Source organism: Gasterosteus aculeatus, chromosome 9, assembly GCF_964276395.1.
Source record: "Gasterosteus aculeatus chromosome 9, fGasAcu3.hap1.1, whole genome shotgun sequence".
Classification (NCBI taxonomy): domain Eukaryota; kingdom Metazoa; phylum Chordata; class Actinopteri; order Perciformes; family Gasterosteidae; genus Gasterosteus; species Gasterosteus aculeatus.
In genome coordinates this window covers 5,146,819-5,159,080 of record NC_135696.1, presented here as the reverse complement: position 1 = coordinate 5,159,080, position 12,262 = coordinate 5,146,819, and the positions used below count along the sequence as shown (strand labels likewise).

General features: G+C 43.2%; 1 long non-coding RNA gene across 1 annotated transcript; it reads left to right on the top strand.

The window, feature by feature from the left end:
* Window positions 1-4,462: 4,462 nt before the first annotated feature.
* On the top strand, window positions 4,463-9,497 carry LOC144383233 (uncharacterized). Its single transcript, XR_013450607.1, has 2 exons — window positions 4,463-6,893; window positions 6,981-9,497. It is a non-coding gene; the product is annotated as an uncharacterized LOC144383233 (long non-coding RNA).
* The last annotated feature ends 2,765 nt before the right edge of the window (window positions 9,498-12,262 follow it).

Sequence of the window (12,262 nt, the reverse complement as noted above, 5' to 3'; positions counted from 1 at the left end):
TTCTGTGGTTTATTACATGCTGCTGCTAGCGAGACACTTTCCCCTGTCTATCCGGGACAAACAGAAAGAATGAGACTTTTAATATGTTATAAAACCGACGCTGTGGAAGCGCTGCAGCTCTCGGTTCGTTATCTGGTAAGAGTTGATATCAGTGTTCGCTATCAGATGTTATTTACGTCTCTGGGATCTGTGGTCTTTGGTCTGCTTCTGGACACAGTTTGGCAAACCGATAAATTCCTTCGAATCCCTCAAATAAATGATAAACTCATGAAGCGAAGTTTGCATGAAAGCTAAAAAGAGCTGTCCTTTTAAAAATAAATAATAATCATCGAAGCTTATGAAACACAAAGCAATGTGGGAAAGCACTGATCCAATGGGTTCAAAGAGGAAAAAGGTACACACGAGCTCCACCCTGCAGCTGCGGCGGCGGAACTGCTCACGCCGTCCAGTCGAGCATTTGCAAACACGGGGACGTTCCTCATCTGTGCTGCACCAAACAGCGGCGACGGCGAGCCAGAAGAACTTTAAAACCGACCCCTCACATCCTGTACTCAGAAACACCTGCTGTTAACAACAACTCAACGTGGCTGCTAATGCTAAAACGTCTGTGTTTATCATCTGTAAATCCACACAGCTGTTACCGTCCTGTATAGCTAATGGACAATGCCTCCACACCTCCAGCACAAGGGACACATTAAGAGAAATAGGAGGAGGAAGCGGCCCACTCACTCCACAGACCAGTAGACAGTGAGTGTGTGTGTGTGTGTGTGTGTGTGTGTGTGTGTGTGTGTGTGTGTGTGTGTGTTTGAAATGTAAAATGAAAAATGAAAATCTTCCCTGCAACAACATGCCCATGAAGATGAATAATAACATCCATTTAAAGTCAATTGACAGTTCATTTTTTAAATACTGCATGTGAATCCAGAGCCGGAGAGATTCTCAGGAAACGTCACCCTTCTGTTCATCTCAAAGTCTCCTTTTTACTTGTCTGAGATTTAGGCCCCTTCAGAGCTTTTAGCACATGCACCTACTGGTGGTCTCAACTGGCTGAGTTGACCCTGAAGGCATCAAGCACGACGACTCATGCCTTAGACCGCCACACGCTTTTCTTGCTCGCATTAGTGGAGTCCCACAGAGGGAGATGATGTTTCAGATGCTAATAGAGAGACGCTGGCATGTTCTGTTGATCAGCCTCTTTCCCCAAAGGGCCCCGATGCATTTTTCACCATGGGCCCTTTCTGTTGAAAGCAGCAGGTGGTTCGTCCGCAGTGAGCAGCGAGCAGCGAGCAGGAAAACATCCTATTTTTGCATTATAAAGGGCAAGATGTCCATAACGATGCAGGGGAAAGGCTGAATGGACAAGGAGCGACGCCCGAGACTGAACCTCAGCGTCTGTCTGGGTTTTCTACGAAATCTCCAATTTCAACAGCGATCCTTAAGGCCTACAGAGACACATGACCCGTGCACTTGGTCACTGGGATGGCTGGCTGTGAACATACACACACACAAAGACATTTGCACACACAAACACAAGTTCCTCCCCCCCTCCCACACACACACACAGACACACACACACAATCCGTCCCTCGACGAGCGCTCCCTCTTAGCGACCCCTCTTATTTTTTCTTCTCTCTGAAGGCCGTCGCGATTAGCAGACGGTTTTGCCATCGCTCTCCTAAAATAGCCACCCGTTAGCACAGCCAGATGGTTTTGAAACATCCACGGCGAGCGGTGCTGAGTGGAGGGGTCGAGTGCACGACCAAGCACACGGGTGGACCCTCAAGTGGAGGTTTCTGTCCTTATGAGTGCCGGTGACCAACGGATGGGTGTGAAACAAAGGCTGGTGGTAACTGCAAGGATGTGTATATGGCCGCAACAGGTGGAGGCACAGTACTGGAACAAAAAAAAAAAAAAAAGCTTGGCCGCACCGGACAATGAGACTTTTGGTGGAATTGTAAGTTGTGTTCATTTCTAAAGACAATGTGAAAATGCTCACAGTAGCTGAAAGGCCTTTACACACCAGGGTGCAACAAATACTGTACATAAGTACGCACTACTCAGCCTCTGTTGTTGTTCCATCAATATCTGCCTAAAGAATTCAACCCATTTCCCGAGGCTTTAAGAGTCAGAATCTGTGTGAACCTATATACACAGCCAGGCAAACAGTGTTTTCTAAGAAACATCCAACAATCCAATCGGGTTTTCTGAGTAATCAAAACCGCGACAAACAGGATTATGAACGTCAACTCAATAAAAAGCTGCTGACTAAATTTACAAGCACCGGTGACAACCATGTGCAGCATCTGGTGTGACTGGTGGCGTATCGAAGGGACTTTGGCCATGCTGGCACCCACCCAATCTGTGAACTGAGCCAGGCCAACCAGGAGATGCATCTCGTCTATGTGTGGGTCTCTCACAGGCATTTTGGGAATTAATAAATAAGAAAATTGGGCCGAAGCTGGACACAGCAACCAAAACATGCGGTCTCCTAATGAATTAACCACATCAACTCTTTTTCTTCAGTGCCATTCAACCTTCCTCCGTCTCTCCCTTCAGGCACCAACCGGGGCTTGAACACTGTGAGTCACGTTGGAACAAAAAGCCCCATTGAAAACACACACACACACGCAAAAACTCCTGATCAACTTTAGCCAGCCCGCCTCTTAATAAAACCCCCTCTTCTTCAGTATCCTCCCCCCGGCCCTCCCAATCGCCAGGCAGAGCCAGACCACCACAGCCAAAACCCTGCGAGAAAACCAAATCTATTTATGAAGTACCCCGACTTTCTTCCTCCAACAAGCCTTTTCTGTCCCTGATGACACATTCATGGCTTCGACAGGCATTCAAGATCTGATTTATTCACTTCAGTGGCTGAGTTTGCCCAAAAAAAGGGCTGGTCAGCTTCTTTTATGTTGTATTGCAGTATTTGATCTGCAATCCCAAATTAACATATCTGGTTTTGCTTCTTCTTCTCGTGTGCATTGTATGGAAGCCCATTTGCACAACTTTTGAAAAACAAAAAATGATCCTTTAAGTCATTGTAATGAGAAACTCATAATTATGAGATTATGAGATCCTACCCTATCCTATAATTTTTTTTAAATTATGAGATACTAAGTCATAATCTAGAGATATTCATCTCATGATTGGAAATCATTATCATCCTTTTTCTTTCTTCAAAGAGGCGCAAATGGGCTTCCATAGTATTGTCCTAAACCGATCACTGTGTGCAGGCATTTAAAAAATTAATTTTTAAAGAACACAAACACGTATATGTGTTAATGTCAATGATGGAAAATGTATCACTCCAACATTTACTTGAACAAAGTCATAAACAATGACAGAAATATTATTCTTTTATATTCTTAGAGGGAAGTGCATTTATCATGAAAAATGGCACATTTCTTACTGTAATACAATCGTTTTTATTACTCTCTCTTTTTATTACAATCGTAAGCAGCATTTTAATGTAAGTCACATGGTAATATATGAATATTTTTTTAACTTGTTTTTGGTTCTTTAAAAAGGTGCAAGAGCATTTCCAATGCTTCCCAATGGTTCTCAACGGGGAGGTTTTCAGGGTGTCCAACATGCTGCCTGAACTCGTTTGTCACGACGGTAGCAGAAAACATGTTTTCTCCAGGCGCTGCGCCAGTATTCACAGCAGCAGTCTACATGGGCGGAATCTCTCCGGGGTCCACAGAGTTTGAGTCACACACAAGTGTGTGTGTGTGCCATGTATAGACTGGGATAGCAGGTAAAGAGTCACTTCCCAGTCAGCAGTATGGACTTCTGTGTTTTGACCCCCTTTGTTGTTCAAAGATTTCTTACCTGTATACTTACATGGGCTGAAGCCCGGACCTTTGCGCAGCCTTACATACTTATGGGCATGAAGGTAATGTGCATTACACCTCAGGATTATTTTTTTTCATGGGGCTTTTTCCTACTTATGTTTGCAGGTCTTTAATAGACATTCCATATTGAATGGGAGGAGATCTCGCTCAGAAAAAAAATAATGATACTGTGGTTGGATTTTGCAATATCTGCCCGGAGTCCGGATATAACAGCAGCTGAAACGTCGTACCAGCTGCTCTCTGAGCAGAGTAGTGGTGCTTTGAGGTGAATACTAACTTCAGCATGTTAATATCCTCACAGTGACAATGCTAGCATGTAAATATACCTTGTTCCGTGTATTTACACAAATTGCTGCTCAGGCTGACGGAAATATCCTCTGTTTTGTAAGTGGTCACAAACTAAACTATAAACACTTTTACAGCTAATGCCATGATTGTGACATTATAATTTGGAGGCAAAATATCATTTGACCTTCTGGAAGCACCACAAACAGTAAATGTTATTTATTTTAAATGTTGGTTATTGTATTAATTTTATAGCTATTTAAATATTTTGATTTATTTGTTTTTAACTCCACTTGCTTGAGTGAATTTATTTACATGTTTTATTTACTGGTGTGAATTTTGATTTGAAGTTATTTATTTTTGGCATGCTCTCGCCCGTGCCGTCACAAATTGGTGCTTGATGCTTTTTTTAAATAGACGTGCATCCTTTTATGGGGTTTCCTGCTGCGCAAGTCATTTTAGACAATGGTGTATATTGATAATATTTGTATTAAATTGTAGGTTGGTGATCCAGAATATAAAACAAATATTTGTTTGCTGTTGGAGAATGACACACTACCTCCCTGCAGGAACTAAGATTATATCAAAGTTCCACTGCTTCAGCCAAAGGGGCATTGTTGGCAGTGGCGGTCTTGGTCTTCGGCTCCATAATCACCTCATAGTAGAGGGCTAATGCGTCTCATCCAATACATCATCTTGCTTTTTGTTGCCAGAATCAATAAGGGAAACATTTGAGCTGATAAACTGCGATTCTAGGTTCCACTCTCTACAATGTCGGCAAAGTCTTTCAGAGATCGAGAGAAAATGTTGCTAATAATTCAGCGCGGCTGCTAGCCTCCCCCGCTGCTAAGGCGTTTGTTACGCAGGTAGCTAAATTATTAAAAGTGATGGAAGGAAATGTTGTAAAAGGCTCAAATGTTGAACAGAAGGAGAGATAGCGTTATTTTAAGTGTAAAAGCACGGCAGATACCAGACAGCTGGCTACTCTGGTCACGTGCAAATTCTACCTTTCATGAAACACTTCGGATTCTAAGTTGCTACTGGCGATGACACTGGCTTTTACAGTGCATGAATGATACCTTTATTAAAGTCAACTCATGTTGCAGCTGGCTAGCTACCTCACTAATTCCACCATCCGTTCATTAAACACTGGCTGGATCGGACTGGATCCTCTTACGTCACTAGGAGACTACTTTGTTGTGAGGAGAGCAAGCATGAGCTCTGGATAATAGGGTTTTATAAGGTTATTATACACTTCCTCAAGTAACTAACAGCGCTGCAGAGTGAGTAAGTCTACTTATTAATAAAAAACTGTTCAATGAACACATTGAAAGTTAATGAATTAAATGGCCACAGCATCTTGTAGAAGAAGAGGCATACAGTTAGCGAGGCCAGAGTTCAGATCCGTATATAATATAATGGCAGTACAGTACAGTTTGTATCAGTAAGAGTGTGTAAATGTTTTCCTTGTTCAACCCTTGCTATTGTGCTTGCTTATCTGCAGAGCGAGTTGCATCATTTGGATCACTGTTCCGTATAAATGATGCAACTCTCTCACTTGCAATGAAAAATGACAAATCTCCAGGTTTCACTGTATTTCACCCTCACATGGCAGACGTGCAGGAAGGCTTTGTCTGTTAAAAAGCTGTAATTTACACGCCAATTTTCTCACAACATTTGAGGTACATTTTCATCATCCCTTAACACCAGTGTCGGTCAGTCAGGGTAACTGAATTAACTAAACAGCACGAGTATTGTCTGTTTAAATGTTTGAAAGGACACATGTGATTTTAGAATTCACAATATATAAACAGCATATAACTTGCCATAGAGTGCTGCTGTCGTTTGTGGTTATTCCCACAAATAACAGACATTTAAACACCATTAGACACCATTTAAAAGTTAAATTCAAACATAAAAATGTTTATTAAATCATTTTATTTAATGACTTGTATTTGTATTTTTACTGCTTATTCTTATAATTATATATACACAATATGTGTTTTATTGCAATTATTTAGACGTCACAATGACAAATGTAGCCGGTACACATAATAAAAAGAAATGGTCCGTTCATTGCAGACGACAAGCGAAAAATCCATGATGCACGTTGATGTGCTGTTCAACATGTACGTCAAAAAGCACAACTCTGCTGTGCCTTTGCACGTAACTAGGTTAAGTAATCATCTACGTTACGTATAAACATGGACCAATTAAAATCAAGACATTACTGGACATTTGCGCAGCTAACGTCACTACACCAGCTTCCCCGTGAAATTCAAAGTCAAAATGACGGCAGCGGTGTTTGCCGATATCCCACATTTTAGACGAGTTTTACAAAGCTGTGATCGGTGTCTTCACGAGGAAAAGGCGGCGGGTGGATTTTATGTATGTGTGTGTGATATGCAATCCTGATTTCATGATATTGACCATGCATGTGTTGCGTGCATGTGTGCATGCACGCACACATGCACGCACGCGTAACGTGCGTAACGTTTACTGTTTTGACGTGCTAGCCTAAACAACAAATCAGGTAATCAGTCAGTCACTCAGTGCCTACCCGCTTACTGACGTCACCGCACGTCTCTGCTAAACACCGAATTGGGTCCTGACCCCCCAATACTTAGAGGGAAAGCCTTGAGGAGACTGTGCAGACCTGCAGCACAGTGTGTTTGTGTGCACAACCCCGGCAGGGTGGGGTGAGAACCCGGAGCCATGATGCAGAGTTCTACATGGAAAGAGGAGCGCTTGAAAGTGAGGATGACTCAGTGTAATCGCCCAGTTTGAATCTCAATACAAAGGGCGGGGGTTAAATCCTGTCTCCCCACGCCCACTCTCCAGCCGTACCAACCACTCAGACAGGATGCGGAAGAGACCAGAGGGGGGGGGCTTGACCGAGACCTACGCCACACTCAGAACAGGCCGACACCAACTTCATGTGAGTCACAAAGGAATTTCCCTGAGTTTGTTTTAACCAGACTTTCAACTTCCTATTTGAGATGTGGCACTAGTGATCTGGGTCATGTGCACCGAAACACAGACCCGACATTAGCAACCGTTAAATCCAAAATCACTGGTTTTCCTGCAATTATGCACGGTTCGTCAAACAATTATTAAACTAATGTCGGAAGGTGTCACTTAATGGGAAATTCTTTGTTTGAAACCACTGAATGCTGAAAGCACATCTTGCCTTTCTTCTCAGACTTGACATGCGGTAACCTCAGAGGAACCCAAATGTCTCGAGACATAACTGCCTGCAATAGAAGAGCAGAAAGTAAAATACAAACAGCTTCAGCAGTTGATATTTTTCTGCTAGTTTCAATACCTTTTTTTAAATTGAATACTATTGTGAGCTGGGAATAGTTTGTGTGTGTCGAGGATGTGCGTCTGTGTCATTACAGGCTGACGGGCGATGAGTCGAGGTGGTGTTTGATGCTCATCTCAGCGGCGGGCTTCAAACAAACTGTCGCCCTGCCTGTCTGGCGCGCACACACACACGCGCGCGAATACACACACACACACACACACACACACACACACACACACACACACACACACATTTGTAACTCTTTTTCTCTGCTTCTCTAGCCAACGGAGGGATTTCTACCAGCAACAGGGCTGACCGTATGAAACCCTTTGAGCACGCTCCGCATGCCTGTCAAAGCACAACAACAAAGAGGCCGCATCCAGTTCATCAAAAACAAAATTAATTTTCTGTGAAACAAATCTTCAAAAAGAGCACTTGAAAGCAGCACAAACATTAGCAGACATACACACGCAAACATTTACAGAATGCATATGTGGAACAATATTTGTGTAAACACCAGTGCGTGGCAAATAAACATGAAAGGCGTATAGTATACTTGCTTTCTCACATGCACACATTTAAACAGCAGCTACAGCAGCTGAGGGATCTTGCTCTTTGCTTTAGTGGAGGGCTGGACCATGAAAAGTTGCCATTGGCAACCATTTTTAGAAATTGGCAACCAATTCCTGGCCTTTGGTTTCTATCAATCGCCAACAAATCTTTCAGGGATTTTTCACACCAAGAATTGAAGGTGGACACGTTGACGGATCATACTTATGTGAAATGACATAACATCTTTGTCATTTATTAATTATTATTAGGTTAAATTAAACCGCATAGAATCTCAACTACTCAAAATACAGATGGGTGAAAGTTTGCAACCATATTTTAGGTTCCAGCGACTAAAAGCTGGTGCACTTTTAAGAGCTAAGGCTTGTAGGCCTGGAGGAGCCATTTCCTTAAACAGATGCATCACAAGGGCTGCACAGACCATTTGATCATGACTCTCTCCTTTGTAAAAGAGTGACCAACTGAGCCGTGTTGCCTGTTAGTTCATATCAGAAGGCCGTAGGCTGAAGCTAATAAGATCGGCATAGCGGTTAGATGTGAACAGAGCAGAAGAAACTATACAAGCCCTGGGGGACGCCTCGACAATGCTAGCTTTAGAGCAGCCATTATAGCGGGGCAAATACATTAGAGCCAACAGTGAAACCCAATACACTATGAAGCACTGCCAAGAAATGTGTCTGTGCTCTTACAGCAACATTTAACCATTCGTAGGCAGCAGGCTTCTAATATAAAACTTTGGAGTTTAGTCCAAATTTCTAATTCACCATATTGAACATCTTCCCAGAGAGGAAGGGACGTGACAAGGAATTGATTGTTCTCGCTGAAACTATCCGGGGCTTTTGGTTATGTTGTGTGTGTGTGGCATACAGAGGTGGGCGATGAATAAAGAATAATAGCAGAGCAGAATTAAAAGATAAACAGAGACAAAGAACGGCAAGATCACACACGAGACAAAGATCAAGTGGCAAAGACAACAGTTGAGAGATTGAGAAACCAAAATAGGCGGAACGAGGAGGGGAGGAGGAGCACGGCGGTCAGCAGATTAAGGCGAGTCGAGGCATCTCATTAGCTGCTGAGAAACAAAGGACGACAGGATCTACGTAGTGTCAGATGTCCACAACGCACGCTGTCACACCACTGACGGGCCGGAGTCCGACTGCTGCCAGAGCTGCGTAAAGTACTCGAAGGAAAGCCAAAGTTTGGAAGGCCGACAGAAATACACATTTAATTTAGCTTGGAGATAAAAATGAGCCAGAGTGACACATAAAACCTGAGTGAAAAAGTGTTCACCCGAGAAGAAACAAGAAGTCTGTTTTGAGTCACTCTGTAAATCATTTTAAATCCTGTTGGCACACACTTAGTCAGTGGAAAATGTTTAAATATGTATCCATCTCATGTTGGAATTGCTTCAAACTCCACATTTAAGTATAGATATAATGAGGACATATAATATACTAGTAAATGTTATTGTGGAAATCCAACCTGTGCCTCACAGTCTTTATTAAACGTTTTAAGCACCAGAGGAGGTACATCTTATTAGTTTTACTTAAACGTGTTGAAGGTGTGAGCAATGGGGATCACATGGAATAGAAGTATGTATTAAAAAGAAATAGCTTTTTATTGATGATTTACTGATTAAAATGAATAAAACCGTATAAAGCTTATTTAACAGTGAAAATAAATTAACTTATTAATCTACTTATTATCAAAGAAAGCAAATAGGCAAAAGACGCTTTTATTTTTGCTTCTATAATGTCCGATGAATCATTTGGTCAGACTGCAATCATTTCCGTATGAAAAGGGAAACACGTTTATTGAATTGAATAAAACGGAGCAATTCACTCTAAAAAAAATGCTATCATTTATGACCTAGATTTTAACTGGTGTTTACATTTCTGTTGTTTGTAGGAATAACCAGCGCTGTAGGGCAAGTTGTTCATTGTTCTAAACTCATATGTGTCCTTTTCAAACATTTAAACGGACAATACTGGTGCTATTCAGTTAATCCAATATATATCCATAAATAGCATATATATGGTTAAGAAAAATTGATAGTTTAAAACACAGACTTCAGTGTGTCAGAAAGGCTTTTAATTGAATTAAGAACTCACAGCCTTGAAACTGTGCAACATTGTTTACAAACGGGTGCAGCTAAGCGGCTCCAGCACAACAGCTCAAGCACACAATCTTACAAATGTATGAGGTTAAGAGATATGAACCATTCTGCCCATCTTCAACAAATCTTCCTCATTTATTGCACTTACTGAACCTGGTACAATTGAAATAGCCTAAACCCTTAAACCAGTCAGTCTTATAAAGAAGCTTCTGCGAGTTTCACTCCATTTTCATCAGTCTTTCGTTTGCGCTTTGGCAACGGGAGCCAAGCCGAGCACATTTCTCTGAGTCATCAGAGGGGGAACGGGGGGGAGAAGAAGAAGAAGGGGGGGGGGGGGGGGGGGAGAAGGAGAAGCAGGAGGTGGCAAGTCTGGAGTTTCCCTCCCTCTCTTTGCAGGCAAAGGCTGACACTGAGCAGCAACAAGCTGAGAAAACCATGCTCTATTGTTTCAAGGCCGCTGGCAAAGTGGGCCTTCCTGAAACTCTGCAAACAACCATCACACACACACACGCACACACACGCACACACAGGAGACTTGGCAAAAAACCTGCTCACCGAGAGAAGTGCCAAAATGGAAGAAAGCTATTGTGTGAGAAGTTTATTTTCATAGAATCTGTCTTCTTTGCTTGGCAGCTTTACCAGAATAAAACTTCAAGTACCATAGTAAAAAAAAAAAAAAAAAAAAAAAGGGAGAGCAACATACCCTGAAACATTTAAATGTGTCTCTAATGACGGGGTGATCATCTTGTTGCAGGGAGAGATTTTTTCGCTCCATGTAAAAAGGTTGGTCCTTTGAAATGGGACTTTGTGGTCGTAATGTGACACTTTTCCGGTTAAACTGCATACTGGCCAAAAACAATATAATTGAAGCGATCCCACCTTACTACTGGAGGCGGGACTCGGCAGCAGTACGTGCTTCTTTCTAAGTGGATATAGACAATGCTATCGCAAGACTGACGATGGCCTCTAAGACGTAACATTTCTCACCCTCTAGAAATCCATCCATCCATCCATCCATCCATGCCCTTTAATTCAACATCGTACAGCTTGGCATCTTTGGACCAGCAGAGAGCACAAGAAGCTTTTCATGCGCCTCAGAGAGATGCATGACAGAGGTTTGTAACGTATGAGGGAGACATGGCGGCAGACTTATCGTGGCATGGCAGGAAGTCAAGAATCAGGAAACATTTATTGCCAAAATATGTCAAACATACAAGAAATTTGTCTTGGCGGTTGGTGCGTAAAATGCAGCTGCTGCGCGGCACAATCATCCATCTCTCTTCTTTGGCTCTGGTCAAACTCTCTGCGGGTTCCCCGCACCCCCCCCCCAGGACCCGTGAGCCAGCTCAACCGCTTGTTTTCCACTCCAAACGCGGGGACAAATTTGGACAAGAGTGACGGCGCAGTCTATTTTCTCCACCTGGAGGCACGGAATGGAGGGGAGGGAAACTCAAGACTGGTTTTACCCACTTCCTGGAAACTGTAAAGCAAGCAAGAAGCCCCACCGGCAGCGAGAGACTGAAATCCCTGGTCAACAGCATTATGTGTGAATACTGAGTGGGAGTGTTCCTGTGTGTATGTGTGTGTGTGTGTGCGTGTGCGCGTGTCAGAGAAAATGTTGTAGATGGTATAGAGCCAGAGGATCTGCTGATGCCCACGAAGATCTGTTTACAGTGAGTGACCCTGACGACCCCCCCCCCCCTCAAAGAGGATGCAGGAGTCACTGCCAGCACGCACTCAAACACACACCCACATCACCCAGGCCACATTTCCCAGTGGACATGGATACAGGGGTGTCTAAGGGCACCTGTTAGGAACATCCGGAAGGCTGGATTCCAGGAGAAGCATGCATCCCCGTTGTGACCCTAAAGACCGAGCGGGGCGGTATAGGAGATACATGGAAGCGTGATGGGGGGGAGAAACGCTCCTGGAAGCCAGCAGAGGAGAGAGCCCTGCGCACAAAGATTTACAACCGATTTTATATCGCATGGCAGAGCTCGAGGAAAGACAAAAAATGAAACACTTGTGCAAGCAAAGAGTGCTGGGAGTTTGAAGGAGTGTGGGAGTTTGAAGGCCCGCTGAAGGTTGGGATACTGGAAGGAGTGGGAGACTTGGGAGAGCAGGTGACTG